Source organism: Corvus moneduloides, chromosome 8 (genome assembly GCF_009650955.1).
Source record: "Corvus moneduloides isolate bCorMon1 chromosome 8, bCorMon1.pri, whole genome shotgun sequence".
Classification (NCBI taxonomy): domain Eukaryota; kingdom Metazoa; phylum Chordata; class Aves; order Passeriformes; family Corvidae; genus Corvus; species Corvus moneduloides.
The window spans coordinates 10,328,254-10,350,913 of NC_045483.1; the positions used below are offsets into that span (position 1 = coordinate 10,328,254).

The 22,660-nt window shown below is 41.6% G+C and overlaps 1 protein-coding gene across 4 annotated transcripts in view; it reads right to left on the minus strand.

The window, feature by feature from the left end:
- The window catches only part of ADD3 (adducin 3), a 93,465-nt gene extending 71,550 nt beyond the window's left edge, over positions 1-21,915 (minus strand). Inside the window, exon 1 of one of the 4 annotated variants that reach the window (XM_032116073.1) lies at positions 21,424-21,521. The gene's annotated coding sequence lies outside the window, so the exon portion shown is untranslated. Of the gene's footprint in view, positions 1-9,333; positions 9,356-21,423; positions 21,522-21,769 lie in introns of those variants that run through there. The other 3 variants (XM_032116078.1, XM_032116075.1, XM_032116076.1) reach the window with 3 other exon arrangements.
- Positions 21,916-22,660: the final 745 nt, after the last annotated feature.

Sequence of the window (22,660 nt, forward strand, 5' to 3'; positions counted from 1 at the left end):
CAGATCATTTTTACTTCAAATTTTTAAAATCCTGCACAGATACACTGAAAGGAAAAGAAAGGAAATGCCTAATTATACACATTGAATACTCCAGATAATGGCCTGTCATATGCATCACTCTGAATGCAAATCAGAACAAAGGTTTTAGCTGTAAACACAACATGGAAACATCAAATAACTTTGATCTCTTCTTAGGCAAGAACACACTTCTTTAAGATTACCTTCTGTATTCAATGGGATTTATATGTATATATAATATATTAAACGTATATAAAATGTCTATAAAGTGAGGCTGTAGTCAAAAGCTCCTGTGCTGAGGAGCACTTACCAGCTAAAGAGAGAGGAAGGAAGGCATACCCAGAGCAAGCAAGTAACCTCCTAATGCCTGCTGTGGAAATGAGCCCCGGCATGCACTCCAGGCATGTTTAGGAGGTAGAATTTTCTTCATTTCAGCCTACTTCTTCCTAACACAGCAAGCAAACCATGCAGAAATCAAGTGACCTACCAAAGGAAGGGCTAAAACTGAACAGATGAGAATGCCCAGGTTAGACATGCCAGGGAGGCAGTGGAAACGACTGCTGTCGCCTTCGCCTGGTACTAAAAAATTCCTCGTACCACTGCCCGTGCTATTAAGGCAAATTTCAGCAAGTGTAAAACCTTATTTCACGACAATGTTATTAAGGGGAGATTAGGCCTTTAATGAGGCAGTTCCACAACTTAAGAAATTGAGGCTGGAAATCAAAAATAAAGAATTTCAGTGGCAACTATGGCTAACAGTGGCTGAGAGGTGTAAGTGCAACAAGGAAGTCTATCTGCTGTATGGTGCAGCAGTCTTCACTTCCCACCCAGGCTTTGCTTTCTAACACCTTTTGCCACTTACAGATAAAACACAAGATACTAAATTTCATGTTGAGGTTGTATTAGTTTTAAGGTATGAAGAAAATCTATGAAAGTAATAATACAGGAAAATAAATGCACAACTTTTTAAAGTCACCTCTAAGTAGCCACATTTCTAACAAGATCCTCCGCTTAGGCTAAAGGCATTTATTGCATGCACTCTGATCCCTTCAACAAAAATTACTTAAAAGAAGGGAAGGGAAGGGAAGGGAAGGGAACATGTGCTGATCAAACATTAAATGGTGATGCAAGACTGCATGAGATACATGTTGAAGGCCAGCAGAACTAATCCACATCCAGGTCTAAAACAAAACAATACTACAGAAGTGTAAGGTTTCCTGAGCATATGCACGTCAGCCAATTTACACAAGCCCTTACCTATCTCTGCAACTCACTTTTATCCACTGCTGAAGCTGCTAAACTCAAGAAACAAAACAGCCACTTTCATGTGCTACTTCTACAAGGCGGTCACATTGAGAACTTGTACATCAAATCCAGTTAGGAAAGAGAACAAAACTAAGACAAACATCTTCAACTTGAATCATTAAAACAGTCAACAAATTCAAGTCTGATCTTGAGGTTTTACCTAAGCTTTTCTTTTTACTCTCTGATAGTAATATCTTCCTATCCAGACCAGGTTTCAAAATGTAAACAGGGACTTGTTACCTACTTAAACAAAAATCCTATCCAGTGTAACATTTATTAAGACACTACTTAAAACACTGTCCATCTTGTCCCCTCTCTGTCTTCCTGGACATCCACTCATTCCTCATTTACTGTTCCATTCATCAAACTCTTGTTACTTTCTGTTGGCAAAATGCAGAAGTTTGTGTGTTTGTAGGAAAACAACCATAACCACTTGACAAATACCTTAGGAACTGCAAGCTGCAATTATCAAAACATCTCATGAGCTTTCTCCTATAGGCTTACTAGCAAAGGGCAGTCATGCACACAAGCTTCCTGTTTTAATATTCCTCCTCCTCCTTCTTTAAGCAAGATTATTCTCATCCTTAGAAACAGGAAGTCATTAAGTTAAAAATGTTTATACTAAATGAAAACACACATATTGCCATGACTTCTACTCAGTGACTATTGGGTGGTCTCAATCTGAATCAACTTTCTGACCAGCAAGTGCTTCCTTTGGAGAAATTATCAAAGCACAGCTTTGGAGACCAAGGATTGGAAAGGTATAAACTATCAGCTACTATAATTACAGTTAAGGATTTAAAATTGTTTTTTAGAAGACTTTAATAATTATATTCCAAAAAAACTCCCAAACATCTGTTTTCAGTAAGTATTTAAATAAGTGTTTTTCCCAAACTATATCAGAAATTGGCTAGTGCTGTGTGTTTCTTGGGATGAGGTCAGCAACGTGCGTTAGTGCAGAGCCTTTGCTGCAGTAATTACCGTGTTTATTTGTGACAGAGTGTGGTTGAAGGGGGAAACCCACAGCCCACTGGCATGCTCCACTGTAACCTTCAGATCCCCATCTGCAACTGCCTGTGATCAGTGTCTCCAACATGCCAGCATCTGGTCACACTCTTCTTATTCATAAACTCCTCATGTTTGCCCTTGAATTTGACAAACATTAAAAAAAAAAAAAAAAAAACCTTCATTTTAATACTGTGATAATAGTACATTGATGGGTAGCCCACAAAGACTTCCCATGCACAGAACATCTGACTACAATTCTCCCCACACAAAGAAAAATCTGTCACTTGTGATTTGAGATTATTGCCAAACTTACTACGGGGTTTTCTTTTTACGGATATAAATTACATCTCAGGAAAAATCAAATTTCAGTCCATCAGCACACATCTTCAATTGCTTTTTCAACACCACCTGTCCTTATTACAGGAAAATGTACTTCCTCCCAACCTCAATATTTTAATTATTAAATAATTGGAAGAAGTGAAGAATGCTTCTCAGAAAGGAGCTGCACAGCAGTTCCTCAGTGATTATGAGCACTTTCGGGAAACTTGAATGCTCTTCCAGCACGCCCACTTGCTTCCTGTGAACAACCAGTGTGCAGAATTATTTGGAGAGGTCTTCCAAAGTGCTGAGAACATGATTTCTGTGCATTTTGATGCTCTTATGAATCACCAAGAACGGAATATGAAGCCAAGAAACAGTAAAACATGCACTTACAATAAATAAGAGCTGCTAAGACTAATAATACCAAAATATGTCCTGAAAATAGCAGGAAAAGGCCAACAGGAAGTGACACGTTATGCCACTTCCACCTGAGACTCTTTACTTTTGTTTGGACCCACAGATCAATGTGAATGTCAGGAATTAATAAAGCTAAGCAGCAGAGATCAGCTCTCCAGAGACCAGCCACATCTGCTCAGCAATGCCAAGCTGCCAGCTGGATAAAGTCCCAAAAGCCTTTAAAGGGTCATCATGCACAGCAAAAGCTTGTACTTGAGTAAAAACCTTTTAGCTTAGCAACTAAAAAGGTAATAGATACTCTGTTAATTACATTAAGTAATTAAGTCATGTTTAGCTCTGTTAATTAGGGTGCCTAATTTTAAAAGGTCTAATAGCCACAGTATTTAAATTTCTGGTTTGTTTGGGTTGTGCAAGAAAAATCTATTCTAAACCACTGTCATTTTTTTTGGCTGACTCAAAGAAAGAAGTTATGCTGTTAATAGGAAAGTTAATCAGTTGCAATGCAGTGTCAAATAAATTATTACTTGTTGACTACTGCATATTCTAAGCAACTTTAGTGTATGAATAATTGGTTAAAAAATCCAAAATGAAAGACACTCGGCATCTCAGTCGAGATCATTAACCACACAAGGATACTTTATCTGGGTACAAATTGTCAAAATGCTCTTTCCTTGTGCACATTTGATAGGAGCTTGTTCATGGAAGAAATAAACCCTGCAGCACATGACACTTGCCTCCCTCCCCAGTATGCTCCTCACTAACACACAAGGTCTGGCACGGTAGAAAAGCTCCCATCAAGCTTTTGATACATGAAGCTGTTTCTGAAATAACTGCTGGCCTACATGGAAATTGTTCCTTTCAAATATCTCTAATTCAGGAGTACAGTACCATACATGATCAGTTAAACACAGCTTCATCTACAGCTTTTCCTACAGCTGCAGGTGGCTCAACTTGCATGTGACAAAGACACGGCTGACACCCTTCAATACCTTGGCAGGCATGTGCTGAGATCTCTTATTTGGATTACAACAGCTGAAACCCCACTGCATAGCTCCCCCTGCTCCCAGGGCATCACAACCCAACACTCTTTTTAATACAGGATATCACACCTCTGATGTTTGCAAGCTATTTCCAGTTCGTATCTTTTGGCTTGTTCCCAAGTGGAACCCAACAGGTGAGTCCAGGCTGGACCACTGCAAGCCCCACAGACAGCTTGTTTTGTTAGCAAAGAAGCCACTTTTAAGAGCACAGTTAAGATCAAGCTGCTGAAATTAGTCTGAACAATTCATGTTCAGCACAGCAACTGCAGGGATGTCTATTTCAATAAAAGCAAATCACTGCTCTTAAATTTTACTCCTAGCAGAGACCAGTACCAGGGGTTTACTACCAGTCCTAAAAGGCCTTGTGCCTGTGAAGGTTTGTCACTGCATAGTATTGTTCTTTCTGACCCCATGCAATGCATCAGGAGCACTTCCAGCATCGCCGTGCCACTACAGGGTGTGGGACACTCCCCATGAAGGCACCTGGAATTATTAGCCCCCATTCAATTAGCAAATTCAGCTACTAATTTTATATGACTTTAAGCAGGGTTTATAAACCACACAACACAGTGCCCCAGACCAGCCATCTGGAAATGCAGATGTCATCTGCTCACCTTGGTAATCTGCTGCAAGGTTTCTCAGATGAAGATGTATTTCATCTCGTGGTGCTATATAAATAAACAAAGTATTATAAACAACCATTTTATCTGACTGGGGTTATGTCATATGGTTTGCTTTCTCTATGAAAGAAAACACGTACATAAAGTGCAACCAGATGTTGTTGGCAGAGAATCCATTTAATATGGACTCATTTCTACAAACATGATTACAGATGTGGCCTACATCCTGAACCCAGTGTCTAAGGAAAAATTCTCTCTATGTGAATTTCACCCATTTTCTATGTTTTCTCTAAGTCTCCTAACTCACAACAAAAAAAATGTTTCCTATAACTGAAAAAGTTGCATGCCCTCCCCTTTCACAAATACATCACAAAAATAATTCAAGCCCACCCTTATCAAAAAAAAGCTGAGCATGCTACTGAGGAAACCCTGCTTCGTAGCAGCTCACTGCTACACCAGCTGTGAGAAGGCAACGATGCAGGTTACAACTGAGTCTAGACTGAGCTTCTTTGCTACAAACAACACTTAACTAGGACTACACCTGACTTGTAATTTGATTTTTCAAAGTACAAGAATAGTTACTACAACTCTGCTTGCAGAACTGTGGAAACTTTAGACACTCTAAGCAATTATTTGTAGTGTTTTAAGTAAAAAAAATTAGAAGTCAACTGAAACATACCAAAGTTTTTGATGAATAATATCATCCTTGAAATCTCTTACAAACTCAGAGAGCTGTCAGTAAGGCAATTAAAATATAAAGATTTAATTGGTGTACTATAGGATTACTCAGGATATAAAAGGTTGTTTAATTCTGATAAAACCCTGAGCAACCAACAAAAAGAATAGAAACAACAGATACATTTTAAATTCAAAATCAGTAAAGTCTGAATAAGAACTCCATTCTTTCATGCTTGTTGATTTATAAAATCCTATCTAGATCCTCAAGAAAATTAGAATAAAGCTCAAACTCTTTTCAAAACAGGAAACAGTACAGAAAGACTGACTGCATAATTCCACATCTGAACCCAAGAGATTTTCACCATATTTGACATCCAAGTATTGAACTAAGAACAGTCCTCTTAACAAACACACTCCTGAACTAGATCAGACAAGTTCATATTCGTATGAATTGAGAATCCAATGCATAAGAAAAATTGTCTCTCTATATAATCCTTACTATCACTCCACATTCATGATCACATAAAGTTAAACTAGTAAACCCCCCAAATGTTCAACGGTCACTGAGACTATTGGCCTAGCAATGGATTCATTGAAGGAATGAAAATACTTGAAAAGCTAGGTTAGTTAACTACCAGTGACATCACTGAGAAGCAACAGTTGAAAAGGAAACAACCCCTTTCCCCAAATTATGTTTTGATTAGACCTTTAAAAAATAAAACTAAATAACTCTTTCAGAGGACACTGCCACTTAGGAGCACCTACATTTATTGGTAAAGCTCAGATATTTGATTAATCTAGATTATCTTTTCCAAGCAAGGTATTAAAAAGGTCATATGAAAGGATGAAAAAGTCAAAAAATAAAAATCAAAACAGGGAAAAGTCCTACTTTGACCTAAGAAATTCTGAGTCAGATAACATGAATGGAGCTGCAATTTTATAATCCTCTCATGACCAGCCAATTTCTGATCAACAGGTACATAGCTACTTGCTTCTGGAGGCAGGAAGATGGGACAACTGGAATTTTACACAACTATTTAAAATGTCCCAAGTGACCTTTAACAAGAGCTCTAAACATCTGTTTTGAGAATCATTTTCAACAGGATTAAATATATATGCATGGTTGTATAAACACTGTCTTTAGTGAGGGAATCAGATTGATTTAAAGTGCGGTTAAACCTAACGGCTTGTTCAGAGAGGAAGCTCTGGCGAGGATGGATAAACAAGCACTCCGAGCCCAGAGGTGAGCAAAGCACTTGTTTCTGCTCCACAAGGAAGAGGTTCTTTCAGTGAGAGAGGCTGCTGTAGTGTCCAAACTCTGAAGTTCAGCTGTGCTCTCACCCAAGTGTTTCCAGCTACTTTGGTTTGTGGGTGTGACGCAGGTGAGTGGCTCTGCCCACGTGCAGTCTATCTACAGGGTATCTAAAAATTACTTCCAAACTTCAGCTGCTACAGCCTCTCTTAAAAAGAGAGCCCTGATGTGTAGGTGCACTTACCTACTATTTATAACAGAAGCCTTGTTAGCAAAGCATTTTCTTTAATCATAAAAGAAACCCCAATTTGAGAAACCTACCTATGAATGAGCGTAGGAGAAACAAATGAGGATGTGTGTGTTTGTTTATTTTCTTCAGAGGAAAGACAAATAAATGGAATTGCTTGAGAACCCAAAACCTTACAGGTGGTTTCTGGGCACATTAATAAATCAATGGCAAAACTTCATCAATTTACTAGTTGCCAGCTATTTCACATGAAGGGTTTAACTGTTGCCAAGATGGGTGAACATGAGCAGCTGTCACATCAGTATGGGATGAAGTATCTTAAAACGAGAAAAATAACATACTGCAGCATTTACACAGCTTGTGTTAAAAAGTTTGAAAAAAAACCCTCACAGCCCAAGTCTTCTCAGAGATTAAGCCAAAATGCAGACAGAATATTTAAATATAACAGCAATCTGAATAATGAGCTGAGAATTAACAGAGTTGTTATCTGAGTGTTATCTGCACAGAGCTGAGAGGACCAACAGATCCAGGTCCCTCGTACCAAGATTCTGTATTCAGGCACAACAACCTAAGTGTGCTATTCACTGCTCTGCTGTGGCACCTTAATTAGCCAGCCAAGCCCGGCTTGAGTTTGCCTTGTTTTAAGGCTTCCGGCATCCTTAGAGAGTTCTCCAAAAAGCAATTCAAAGCAGGAATGTGATTAAGGGGAAAGCCTCAGCTGGCCACAAATAGTGCTGTGAATACCTCCTGCCTTTCTGCTCTGTTAAGGGCTGAGCCAAAGAAAGAGCTGTGGCTCAAGAGAAAGTCTCAGTAGCTGTGGGTCCAAGTCCAGTGCAAACTCCTGCCCATAAGATGCTACAGGGAAATCACTGTATCTCACAACTAGGACAGTTCTACTTTCTGCTTTTATAACCACCACCCCTCAATGGTGATCTATCAAATACACCAAAGAGAGCACTCTAATTAGAAAGCTGCACAATTGCACACTTTTGGTCATTTGTGCTAGTTCAGTTTACCACAAAGAACAAACAACTGTAAGATCAGATCCTCTTACAGTAAATACTGTCACTCAGACCTCTCAGGAAACTTAATTTCACACAACTGCAATGTAAATAAATAATTTGAAGATATCAGCTGCAAGCTTTTATGTTTTCACATCGAGTTACACAACCTTGCAACCCTCAAAATCCACAGGCTCCTGAAGTTGAGTAGGATTTTTTACAAAGCATCCATACGCGTGTCGTCTCTGGTCAGAAGTGGACATTGCAATAAATTTCTGGACAGACAAATCCTACTTTTACAAATGCTTCAATAACTTAGGCACTTCAGGGCAAATTTTTTTCTTTCTTATGTAATGCCCATCGCTGGAATCCAGAGAAATATTTCCAAAATTTTATCCTTGGGGCAATATGGAGTTTTACTCCTTCTGTCAGCTTGCTTACTTTCTTCCATCAAGCAGAATCCTCCTGTACCACATAGGGCATAAAAAGACTAAAACCTCTGTGTCCAATAAATTTGACCATAATGCACAGGGCTGATGCATTGCAAGTGCTAATCTCAAATCACATACAGCTTTTTGCTCCAAAAGGAATCCAGTTTCCATCTTCCAAAGTGCTACATGATAGGCCACTGTAAGGGCTTTCATTTTTACCAGAATGCCTTCTAAGCCACTAAAGGTAGAAAAGACGCAGAAACAGAAGTTATGCCATTGAACCTTAGTAAGAGAAAGAGCATTAGGAAAGCTTCTAGATTGCTATGAATAAAGAATTGGATAAGGTATATTGAAAAGCACATGCAGAAATAGATGGAAAGAGGAAAGAGTTTTGTGTGCTGGGTATGATTCAATCATTGCACCCAATTTCACCAATGCGCAAAGACACTGAAGTTATTGAGAATAAGAGTGGGAAAAATATCCCAAACCATTCCAAAATAATTAAAAGGACATTTAAACAACAGCTACAGTTTCGACTTTAGTTTTACTGTAGCATCTATTACTTTATAAATGTCAAAACTAATACTATGTTTTTTCTTCCTCCTCTCTCCTTGAGAAGTATCTGCAGAAAACTGCAGTAGTGCACACTCTCTACCCTGAAAGACCAGTGTTCTGGCATAGCAGAAGCAGTGAGAAACAGATTCAACATCATTCCCCTTCTGGCAGTACTCAACATGAGAAAGAGAGAAAGCTACCGGCATACTCTGCGTTCTTGATTCACACTGTATTTCTGGCTGAGAGGCACAGTCATTTATTTACAGAATCTCACAGCAAATTTGCTTGCATCCTGAAGTGCATTCTGATTATTTTATCCCTATTTCAGCACATTACAGTTAATAACATTTTATAACTGTAGTAAAACACAAAATATACCAGTAACAGCTAAGAGAATTGCAGCAAGTGAGAAGCAACAGAAATGAAGGTCAGGTACTCACTCTGCCAGGAAACAGCTCAATGCTTGGAATCAGTGTTTCAGAAACTCCAGGCACAGCCAGGCCTGTTACACTGGCTTTAGTGATAGTCCTTTCATGAATCTGGATGTCTCCTGTCGGATTTACTGCTCTAATGGCATTTGAATCAAGGCAACTTCCTGAGTAAGCCAGAATTCAAAATAAATGCATGAAGATAGGATATAGTGATTAAAAGTATTGCCCAAATCGTCTGCTATTGGTCTCTCAGTTCCTTCAGGCACTCAAAGTGCCTCAGTTTTAAACTCTGCTTAATGTAAAATGAATGAATGCCAATAAAAAAGTTTGATGGAAAATCCAACATCAGCCAAATCTGGCATTGTTTGTTTCAGTTATATAGGATCATCATGTCCAGTCCTTGGATCCTCTTTATTATACCCTCATTTCCCCTGACTGAAGAAACCTCTGTAACAGAAAACCCTCAGGAGCCGTAATTTAACAAAGACAGCATCCAAACTTGATACAATGACCGTATGAATGAAGCCAGTAATCTGGGTATGGTTAAGAGTTGGGGAAAAAAAAAAAATTTCCAAAGGACAAAATGAAAAACTACATTTGATAATAAATCTTCTTTTTATGAGTAGGTTTAATACTTTTCCTCTTGGTACAAGAATGTAATACTGTCTTCCTTGCCAAGAAACAAAAAAAGGACAGAAGACCCACACATGAGAAGAACTGTAAAAAACAGAATAAACATCAGATACACAAAGTATTTTCAAAAAGTTGCATCTTTCTTCTGTATACTGTCGATACCTCATTAACCAGACTTTTTAAGAATATCAATGCTTCAAATGAGTCTTCAGAAAGGCAGCAGAAGTCAGAGGCATCAGGGCTGGGGTAAGATGAGACGATTGCACAGGAATTACTAGAAAGCCCCTTCACACATTTTACTGCTACAAGAAAGCAACAGGCTACATGTGTGCAAGCATGGCAGTCACACACAGATCTCGGGCTGAAAGAAACCACACCACCTTTTTCCCACAATCATCAAACAGCTGAGAATCCAAAACTAACTGAGCTCAAATGAGAGTGGTGTTTGCACCCAAACCCAGGCACCACTGTTTTGACAATGTGAACAAGAGCAAAAGTGCTGCTGCTCCTGTTTGTGCATTTAAAGGGTGCCCACTGCAACAAGCTCTCGCTGAAGCCATCTGGCTACTCACTTTTAAAATTCAGGGGTTCTGGTTTGGTTTATCTAACACTGAAATGCTACCAACAGAAACCAAGTTCACACTGGGGCAATACTGCAACTGGCAAAGTAATTTTCAGAAGCCCTTTCTGTTGAAGTCAGCATCAGGTCATCCAATATGCTGACACAGCCAGAGCTGTTATTTTTAAACACAGCCATAGTCTATTTAACTAAAGCATCTTTACTCTGACTGAGCCAGTGTTACTTTGATAAGACTCCTTAAGTCTCTATACTGAAGCCTGCATATCATATGAAACAGAAAATGCAAACTCTTGAAGACAATCCTTCACTGCAGCTAGGAGAAGAGAAAAAAAGGACAACAGAGGTGCAGGAAAAAGCGGGGAGGACCTGGCACTGAAGACAATAAAGTGCTATCTGCAGGACAGCTATTCACACTGTGAGCTTGTATCACTCACCACCTGCACAGAGATGCACTGGAACAATTTCAGTCAACTCCAACAGCAAACAGCTTTCTGCTGTTAGAAACTCAGCATTACACTTCTAAAACAATTCTTCTGCCAAGTTTGTTTCTAGCAACACTAGGTTTTCTTACACATCGTTTAACTGATGCGAACCTGGATGGAAGAAGAAGAGAGGCAATGCCATTGTCAAAGGCACCTAAGAGACTGCAAGTTAGAATTACACATTTTGGGCAACTCACTGAGATATGCTAAGCAACTTATTTGTATGCATTTTCTTCAATGCAATTCTGAATCTTTGATATATAAAGTTGTCTTGTAAACATATGCATAAGTTCATTACTAGAACCAAGAGCAGGCCCACCCTTCCCTCTCACCAAAGAAAGAATTTTTTCTTTATTTATAGACACTGTGGCCCACCTGATGTAATAAAGTTCTCCTGTGTCAGTATTTAGGCTCCATTTCTTACACATAATTTATGAAATAAAGAAAAAGTAAGAGCAGCAATGGTATACACTGCTCAGCAGCAAAATCCTTTGAATTTTACAATAGAAAATTTAGCTGTGCATCTTGTGCTATGCATGGATACTGCAGACTGTGGAGGCAAGGGAAGGCTGCTGGGGAAAGCAACCCCACATACCCAAGACCAGCACACCACACAGGATATTGTCATCCATTGGGAGCCACACAGAGCTGGGATATGGGAGCCACTCAGCCTAGCATGGTGAGATTATTTTAATTAAAGTATTTTTGAAATCTATGTAGGTTTTCCAAAACATTGCATTTATCCCAGAATCTCCCTTTAAACATGACTGCTCCCCCTCAGATTTTGAGAGCACTGGGAGGGTAAGTGGGAACATCTCAATCTGGGGGCTGCTACATTGTATTTTAAAGCCTAGAGAAATGGTTTGTTCATTCTTACTCTCCTACCAATCAGTCCTCTTGCAGAAGACTCAGCTTACCAACACCTTCCATGTCCAGTTTTCACTCCCTCCCAGTACTGCAGCAGTGCCCGGCTGCAGAGCCAGCACCACCCAAGGATTAAGGGGCAGGAGTTTACCCGGAGCCCAGCACTGACACTGTCCCATCTCCTTATTCCCCCCTTTTCCGTTTTTCTCACCACTGCCTTCGACACCTCCTACACACCCTAGTGCTCACCCAACCCTCTCTTGAGTTAATTCAACCTATTAAAGAGAGTTCATGCAGTCAAGGGGGAGAGAGGAGCTTTTCTGCCGCAATTCACAGTGAATTGCACAAGTTCAGCCATCAGCAGGGTTTACACAAGAGACAAGGAGGCAGGACCATAGGGCCAGGAGGGAAGAGCAGGATATCCCCTTTGGCTTGGTTGTAATGTACAACCCGAATATTTCAATCGGATGGAAATCAGTCCTAGAGAAGAGTCACTGTATTAAAGAAGTGATTATATTTATTGGAACAGTGACATGCAGACTTCTTATTGGACAGGGCTCTTAAATAGGATTACAGGGCTTTAATTTGGTTCTTTAAATTGGTTTTGGAGAGAGAGAGAGAGAGAGGAACACAAGGAAAAGTATAGAGAGAGGGTGGAATAAGCTTGGAGGGAGTACACTACATTATGCCATGTCAACCATAATAGCCTCCCCAGAACAAATATATGCTAGTGCACATTCTCCAAGTTAACTAATAAACAGAAAAGCCATAAAAAAGATAATTACTTACACTCTGCATTTGCACACTGCAACCAGTAATTTTGTAGCTTTAATTCCATCTTTCAACTATCACTTATACTGGCAAGGAACAGTGGCAGCAGTGCACACCACAATAGGAGTAAACAAATGACCTTTATCTAACTTTATTAAAGTAATAAAGAACAGACTTTTTTTTTTTTTTTACTTACTTCAAAGAGGGTTTTATAGCTAGCTACCAGCAGGGTGTGGACTGAAGCTAAAAACTTTGAAATGGGTCCCTGTGAAATGTGAAACCAAAATACAGCAGAGGTCACCTCTCTGTGAAGAGCCGCCTTGTCTGTATGTATACTATAAGCAAAGCTCTGTTAGCTCAGCCTCAGTAATAACGTAATTCAACTTAGCCCCTGGGAATAGCAACAACATCAGGTTTCTACTACAAAGATAAATTTACTGCACACAATACCTGTTACTATATATTTGAAGCATGTTTGATAGTAGCCAGACACTAGTGGTACATGGTATACCTCAAGCTATTTTTTCTTGTTAAAGGCTAACCCAGGCTATAAATACATTTTTATTCTTACTCTCACCATTAGCCAATTCTTTTTAGTCAACATTGCATGTACATTAGTTCTATGCAATATATTAGCCAATATTAATAGGAAAGGAAGCGATACATCTGGGTTCGGGTTTTTAAATTTTTTTTATATTTTTCCCCTAAAGGGGAGAATTTCAGCCCTTTTCAATAATGAATCTAATAATTTTTCCAGGGGGGAGGCAGAATCTCCTAAGACAAGTATTGGGACAATAAGACTACTGTACTTTGGTCTGTCTCGTGGGTTCCTGTGAAACAGTTCACAGACCCAAACTTGGCAACAAGTGCCATATAGCACTGGAGATTCTTGGAAAGAGTTGCCCATACACACATTGCTCTACTGATATGTATGGGCTAGGCTGTCTATTCTTCCAGCTCTAGGAAAAGACAAGACAGACAAAGATGCTGGCATTGGAACCACTGGACGAGCCTGGGCTCCTGGTGGTCCTGCCTGCGGAGCAGAACGCTCCTACCCCTGTCTCCATTCAAAGCTCTCCCTCCCTTTCACTCCGAGGGCTGTTCCACGTGTTTGCCAAATCTCTCCCCAGATGGAGATCTCCACATCTAAGCACAGATTTCCCAAAGCACTGGACTGAAATGTTGATCACCCTTGCTGGACAACACCTCTCTGGTACAGAAGAAATCCCACCACACTTAAAGTCTCCATCAACCACTTTGGGTCCATTGTTGGAGAGACAGTGCCTTGATTAAGGTAATTGGAGACTTTCAGACTTAAGATACTTCGAAGGACACAGGATCCCACTACGCAACACATTAAGTGCCACTTAATTTGATTAGAAGCACTGACATGCAATAAAACACTCATGTTAGGAATGGCAAGAAAAAAGAACACTGTCTCCTGACCAGACAGCAAAAACTTCCATTTTGAATGGTGTGGTGCTTGAGAAGAACTAAGCAGCCTTTGAAATCCAGCCCTTAACCAGGAGCTGTCTTAGGACATGTTAAAACGAGGGGCACTGCTCTTTCAAAACATCTAAGTTTAAGCGAACACACACAAAGAGCATAATGTATATGCAACAACCTTTTAAAGAGGAAGCAGTATTTCAGTTTTTCCCCAAGTTGTTGGCTCACAGGAAAACATCTAATGTAAAAAGGGAACCTACCCAATCTGCCCCTCTGCCACCTAAGGGCAAATTATCCAGGCACCCATTAAAAAAACCTCCTGATGCTTTACAGCTTAAATGTCTTATACAGTTAAACTGAGTTGTCTTGAGTTCACATGCTTTATGTTATTTGATATGTTTTAACTAGGAAGATATCTGGATTCATTTCAAGATTTTTTTTTTTGAACTAACCTGTTTTTGAGCACAGACTCTCTCATGCTAGCACTACACAGATGTATTCAATCTCTCTGCATGCTGCAAAAGTATTTAAACAAAGTTTGAAACAGAGTAAAAAAAGGAGTGGGGGATCCTGACTGCCAGACCACTTGGTTTGGTTTCTACTTTTGTATTGGGTTTATCTATTTATTTTGAAACACCATAAATTTCAATGTATTTGCAAGCTCTTCTGCATTTTTGTTTTCTGCTCCACACCAGACCCATGATTTTGATCAGGTTGATAAGGAACAAAACACACACCTAAAGAGGCCTTTGCTGGTTACAGACACACTTGGCTTTACAAAACATTGTACCAGCCATTACTAAAACATGCATCAAAAGTCCTTTTTTGTCTTCTTCAAATGCCCAGGATGAAATCTTTGCAGTAACAATATTTATAAAAATTTGACTGAGAGATCTACTTTGGACAGTTTGTCTTTGAAGATGGAGTTTTTTGTTCCAAATCATGCACACACAGAGGTATCTGCGAAGCTCTCCAACTGTGTCACTCCAGTCCTTAAGCCATTTAACACATAACATGCACGTGTCCTTTGAATGCCAAGTCAGCTACGTGTCAAAGACAAATAGCTCGGCAAAGCCAACCCATTCCAGTCAGCACATCAGTAAGAAATCTCATCTGTATTCAGTATTATGCCCATCAATGGGAATGGGGAAAAAAAAATAAAAAGGAAAAAAATTAACACATACCCACAAATTCTTTTACAACCTCAGTAACTTTAGGAATAAGAAAATTACACAGACTTTGGCCTGAAAATACAGTTTGCCTTAAGGGGGAACGGCTTCTATTTAGTAAGTGAATTAAAGACCATGAACAGCTTTGCTTTCTGCCCTGATGGCTGGGTCCAAAAACATTTGAGTTACCAAAAGAGCTTTGCCTTTGCCTATATTTTTAGACATATTTAGGCATTTAAAGCCAGCTGCAATTGAAAGCCAGAAACTGTCCCGATTAACTGTGAACACTATGAAGACAATTATCCCTTAACCAGGTATTTAGTGCAAAGCTTCACCTGCAATCAAGATCTGAAACAGGATGATGGGCTTGTTGTGGGCACTATCACAATTTAAACATGATAACACAAATATCTATTGAACTAGATATTCATTTATTATTGCAGTAATGCTCTATCAGGAGGGCTAATGTTGCATAGGCTGATGTAGCATAGGAATGCCAGGTATTATTTTTATACACAAGTTCTTACACCCTAAATCTCAGCACTTTTACAGAAATTGTGGTAAATACAGCTGAAAACAATCATATAAGAACACTTGATCTGACCCTCCACAGGGTACATCTCCAAATGCAGTTTGTATGTTCCAAGAACAAAATTTTAGGTTAGGTTTTGGTGGTTTAGGATACACAGCAAATGTGGTATGTTGCCTGGTGTGTAGCAATAATTTAAATAATATTGAAATGCAACTTGCTTAAATTGTATTTTACTCCTGTTTTAGCATTGACCAGGAGCCTGGAGAAATTGTTATACAATCCATTAACACTCCTAAAAATGGTTGTGTATCTGAGTCAGGAAAACACAAAGGTACTTGCGAGGTCAATACCTTCAAGCCATTGTATTCAATTCTAGACAGAGCTGGATGCACTGCCTAGTATTGTCCACTGTTTCCGTCCCAAAATCCTATTTTCAATTTCACCTAATTTTTCATACACTAGGCTCTAGCCTCTGCTAAGTGTCTGCTAGATCTGAAGCATCTGAGCCAAAACACTTCTCTCTTTCTGACATCAGGGCTCCTAAGTGTACTTTCCAATGCTGTAATTTAATTTTTAAATTGAGGATATTTTCTTTGGAAAGCACTACCCAGCTTTCAAATACTTGACTTTGTGGCCTTAGTGATGCTCTTTATAAATAGAGAGGTTTTTTGTATATACATCCATAAAGACTAAAACGTCACATGGGTTGTTAAGGAAATACTGGGATACTGGATTATATGAAATGACGTACATTAATACCAGCAATCTCTCTGAACCCAGCCAATTTATAATTTACATTGCTCTAGAAACTATTTATTTGAATCACGCAGACAACTTCAGTACCAAACTGCTCCCACAGCATTCTGCCAAGACTTCTAGAGCTGTCAAAAAAAAAAAAAAAAAAAAAGAAAAAGAAGCCAGTCTACATTTGTAGGGGGGGATATAACATGTATTTCAAATTATGGTTTTCCTTCCTTGTTTTGACTGCATTGAACAGTTAAGCAAGCTTTACCCATCAAGTAAGCTTTCCTATTTTGCACTCTATTTACCATCAGAAGGACACGTACAGGTTGGGTGGTAAGCACCCTCCTTCCAGGACTGACATTTACTGTGCATTTGCAAACAGAATATGCAGGTCCACCTGGCCTTTAAACCATGATGTTTTTAGTATAAGAGCAATGGATGATATACAGAGTGACACTTGTTTTCTACAAGAAAAAAAAGGTCAAACAAAATAAAAACAATGAAACCCCCATATAACACTTATAAATATGCATTATTTAAAGAAAAAGCTTGAGATCAGTTATTACAGGTAGAGATGAAGATAACAAGCAGAGATTTTCAAAGCAATTCAGTGAATCCTCTTAGTGTGGCCAGCACAGCACAGTTCAGCTCTCGGCTGAAGCGCTGCCAGTAACGCCAGGTACTCGTTCAGAGCAGCGCAGCAACAACGGGAACAGCAGCAAACTGCTGTCAACTCTGTGCTATGCAGGACTGCCACGTACTTCAGCTGGAGAAGTACCTTCAGGAGATTCCAACTGCACAAGGGAAAAGGGATTTACCAGCTGTTAACTCCTGTGGGTCAAGAAAACACAACGTGAAATGCTACAAAGCAAGCCCGAGCTCCCACAACAGCCTGTGATTTAGGGATCTTCACCTCAGCCTGCTGACTCACATGAAAACTGCCTCCTGCTTTGATGTCACTTGGATTTTAACACGTTAGACAATACAATTCAAGAAAAGAGTTTCTTCCTAGCAAAGACCACAACAGTTTAAGAGATGAGAACAATGAATGAGGCTATTAGAATATTTCCCTAATTAGCACTTTGGAACACCTGATTGCATCCTTGTCAAGCAGAATTGACATTACTACCATAAGACACAAACTGTGTTTAAGATGCTCCCAAGTCCTAAATAAATAGATACCTACATTACATTCACCAGACTGTAAAGATCCAGAAGGGAATAAAACACTGGGAGCTGCCACCCTCCCACTGAGGTCTGATGCTCTCAAGCCTTCTTCCACTATCCAACTTTCCAAAGAATCTGTAGAAAATAACAACTTTTTAGTAGACAACATTTTCCAGTTTAGTCTATAGTTTTGAACTGCCATCCCTCTGCCACCAGCCTAGATTAAGAGCATGCCATAACTGAACATACTTTCTTATCTAACCAATTAATTAAAATTTGTTTCTCTTAACTAATAAACTGGATCACAAATTAGCTGCAAAAAAGCCATGTACTTGCTAGGATATCTTTAAATGAAATTCCTCAAAACCCCATTTGTGATGATGTACAATGACACATGTTATCTTGAATACAGAAAAGAAACAAAAGTGTTTTCCCCCATGTCAAGTGATTCAGAGTTAGTATAGAAGCAGAGTAGACTCTGTGGGCAAACAGAGCTAATATTAACACACAATGAGTAAGTTACTGCTTGTTCCCTAAGGGTCAAGTAGCTTTTATTCATCTTCATCTGCCAAAAAACACTACACAAAAGACAACTACCCACCAAGAATCCTACCAGAAGCCACACCACCATCTACCACCACCTCTCATATGGCAACAGGCATTTCAAAACATAGCTTGAAGAAAAGCCTGTGATGTAATGGGAATAATATAGATTGCATTCTTCTAAGTCAATACCAAAACAATGACCGACTCAGTTTTTGAAACAGCAGCACTATGAAAATGCAAAATTGATTTACAAGGGAAATAACAGCCAGAGGTTACTATGGCTGCTAAAGTTACAGGACATTTTTTAAAGAATTCATATCCAGTTTTAAAAAAGCTAGCAAAGGCAATTTAATGCACCATCTCAAAGTGAAACAAGTTATTCTCCTAAATTACATTTGTTTTTTTAAAGCATTATCATTCCAGCACCAACCAAAGCACAGCAAGGACAGCGCTGCACTTTTAACTGGCAACAATGATTTTAACAAGGGAAAAACTAGCGGCCTTTTGCCTTCTTTCAGTTCAGTTCTTGATCCATAAAACATTCCCCTTACAAAAGGAAACAAACTAATGCTGGCCTTTCTTAAAAGTTTTCACTTCTCACCTCTTACATGTTAATTTCTCACGATTTTCACAGCAAGTAAGAGCCTTATGCCAGGTCATTTGGCCTGTAACAAGTGGAGCTGAACAAAAGCAGGCGTGCAATGTCACCTCTAACATCACATGCAACAGGGACTGTTCCAGCACAGTTACACTGAGCCCAGCTCGGTTCAGCCAGCCCTGTCCAACAGCTCATTTCATAACCAGCAAAGGGTCGACACAAGGGCTGCAGTGCACCTTGCTGGCCGAGGCAGTGGAACTGCCCCATTCCCCCAAATCGCTCCAGTCCAACCACCCTACCAGCAATGCAAAGCCTGGGGCATGAGAGGCTTCACCTGGACCTCCTCTTTGGGTTACATGATCGTGGTCTACATGACAGCCTGAAAGCACCACCCTAAAACCACCTTTCCCTTAAATGATGTCAGCTGCCTCAATCCTCAGGCAAGAGTCAAGGATAATGACTGATTTAACCAAGAGACCATTAAATCCCCAGATATCCTAAAGCATAGCAGCACTCCATCTATTGGTCAGGAATTAAGGATGTGCTTAATCATCATCATCACCGTGCACTAACCTCTATCATTAAACACTCAGCCCCTAAGCAGCCCACCCCTTCCTGCCTGAGACTTCATATTCTTCCAGCAAAAATTAAACTCAAGTAATAATATCTTCTGGAAAACAATGCGAGTAACACTAGAAGCGTTAACACGACAACATCTAAAGTTAAAACTGGTATACTCTATTAGTCACACAATTATCATTTTGTTTCATTGAGAAATACATGCACTTCTTACTCAAAGCAGCATTGAGGAGCTTGTCTGATAACAGCCAAAGAGCTCATGCCGTTCCCTGGGTTGACACTTTCTTTCCCTGCAAGTACTGGATGCCACCAAGGAGGTTTGTACAATTTGTTCACACAAAATTTCCAGCCAGCAAGGCCACTTAAGTGACCGGGTAGGCAGTCCTGAGAACTCCCTGGTCCAAGGCAAACCCTGGCAGGGAGGCAAAAGGGAGTCTTTCACAGCAGAACTGCTGCCAGAGCAGACACGTGCAGAACCTGCCCCATCTTGCACTGCTCCCCCCAAAAGCCACCACCATCCCTTCCTAGCAGATCACACACAGCCATACATCTGCCACACCTGTGCTTTACTCCAGTCATCAGCAACTGGACCAGAAGGTAAGTGAGACAGCCTGAAGCTGCCCCAGGCACACCAAAACTCTTTGAAAGGCTGAGGTTACATTTGTCAGGTTCATTCCTCTGGTACCAAAGCTCATTTAAGCAGAAACTTCTCCCACACAATTCAGCAATTCCATACATTCATGCTTTTATAACCCTTGGCCATTTGTTTTTTGCCCAGATATTCACTGCCATTGATTCTATCTATTTGTATTTTTAAACTTAACTCCTCCACATAGTGGCACCATGTAGATGAGACACAAACCTACACATTTTTCCTCCACTTCATATCACATCCCTCCAGACACGAGTCCAGGACATGTGAATGAAAACCAGCAGATTCAGGCTCAACCTGCCTGTAACATAATGATGTTGAGAAGACAGAGGCAACCCACCTCCACAACCGGGTTGTTGCTTTTGAGGCATGCTCTACCCTCCTTACAGAGCCAGTCCAAAGCTTCCCTGCCAAAATCACATCACTCAGCCATGGAGACCCTGCCTGCCCTGAAGTCTGCAGCGAACACTGACTGATAACTCCGCTCAGAATTCCTAAATAAGCTTTTTAATGCGAGATGAAAACTGACCAACACCGAGGAACAAACTCCCAAAAGGCCCCTCGTAAATCCTCATTTCTGGAGCCTAAAGTTCAAGGCAGCACTCCTGAATTTCCTCCTCGCTAAGACAAGCACAGAATGGAGATAATTCCAGACTGCGAACAGAGCAGGGGGCTGTGTGGCCACGGCGAGCCCGCAGCAGCGAGCGGCGCTGGGCTGATGCTGGTCACGACGGAGGGTCCGCGCTGCCGTGACCGGAATGCGTGAGCCCGCACCGGGAAGCGCATTCCCGGGCTCTCCGCACCGGGATTCACGGCGAAGGTGGAGCTGCGCTCGACTACGAAACCCCCAAATAACGTAAATTTTAAGAAGTTTTCCGAGACGCATAAGGAGTCCGGAACCTTGCGGTGGAGCAAGAACAGACCGTAGTTACAACAATTACTCCCAAGGTTTTATTTGATTAGCGGAGTTTCGGAGCGGAGGCGCATTATTTAAAGCCCCGTCCTCCTCAGCCCAGCGCCGAGGCAGAACGACAGCACTGCAGCATCTCCCCCGGCGGAGAGCTGGCGCAGACCCGCGAGCAAGTTCCCCCGTGGCCCCGCGGCGGCCGCGGTCCCCCCGCACCGCCCCATCCCGCCGCCGGCCGCGGCCCCGCTCTCCCCCCGCAGCCCCGGGGCGGCCGCGGCAACGCGGGGAGCGCTCGGGGCCTCCGGCCGCCGCCGCCCCCTCTTCTCGACCGCGGCTCCGGGGCGGCCACGGCCCCGCGTTCGGCGGGAAGGGAGAGCCCCCGCTCCCTCGGCGTCCCCCTCGCGGTGCCCGCAGCCCGGGCAGCGTTACCTCAGCGGGCCCGCGCCTTTGTGCTGCAGTCCATCCCCGCGCCCGGCGGCGGGAGCGCCAGCACCACCGCGGGAGCGGGCGGGGAAAGGGGCGGCGCACTATGTGGCAGGAAGGGACACCTGGGCTCCTCCTCCCGCGCCCGCCCGCCCGGCAGGATCACTATCTGGCAGCGCCAGGGGGCTCGCCCGCCGCCCTTCCCCAGCCGCCCCTCGGCCAAGTTGGAATTACGGCCGCCTTCCCTCGCCCTTCCGCGGCTTCCAACTTGGCCGAGGGGCGGCGGCACCGCCAGTGTCCTCCGCCCCAGTTGCCCTCCATTGTTGTCCCCCGCCCCACGCCTCGGCTGTACCTGCAGTGCGGGGCTGGAGCATCGATCCCCGAGGGGCCATGGCGCTGGAGAGGGACTCCTCGATGGCCAGCGCACAGCTGAGGCGGCGGGGGGATACAGGGAGCTGTATGCGGGGAAAATGAATAAAGAACCCACGCCCCCCAAACAAACAACAACAACAAAACCCTGGGCTGGAAGTGAATTTTTGAGAAATTTAAGCAGTTGTTGGGGCTGAAAGGCAGTAGACGGCTTCTCCGGATGGCTCGTGCTGCTCAGGAGAAAGCTCTTTTGCCGAGAGCAGCCCTGGCTATAAAAAGCTGCACAAAATGCTAAAGTCGTCTTGGTAAACACTGTCCTTTCTTTCTCTCCTTTTTTTTTTTTTCCTCCCTGTTTTTTGTTTTCTTGGCTTTCTGTAGTTGTTCCGCTTTGCTGCTGAAATCATCCCTGTCTTGGTTCCCCACCCAAAGTTACTTGGTTTGTCAGTTTCAGAGCTGGTTTGGTTACATCTGAGCGGCTCTCATCAGACTTTTGAAGTTACAGAAGCACTGGCTGATAGTTCTCCTTTTTGTGGAAAAACCCCCTCTGTATTTTAATTCTATTTTAATTATATTTTTAATTATTTCTAAGACGCAGAAGTCCTCAAGTCCAACAAGTCCTCATGATCTAGGCTAGGAGTGAATTACAAGCAGGATCAAGTAGAAACTTCTTAAAATATGTTTGAAAGGCTTAGAAAGTCCCTTTGAAATCAGCACTGCTGCTTACAGGTGCTTACACACATTAGCTAACTCCGTGTAGGTTCAGGGACAAAACCTTTTAATTCTGGGTACTGCTTGCTTTTAAAGAGCCCCTCGAGGACTGTGGGCGTGGGGAAAGCAGCAGGGCTGGAGCAAGGGTAGGATGAAAACACTGCGT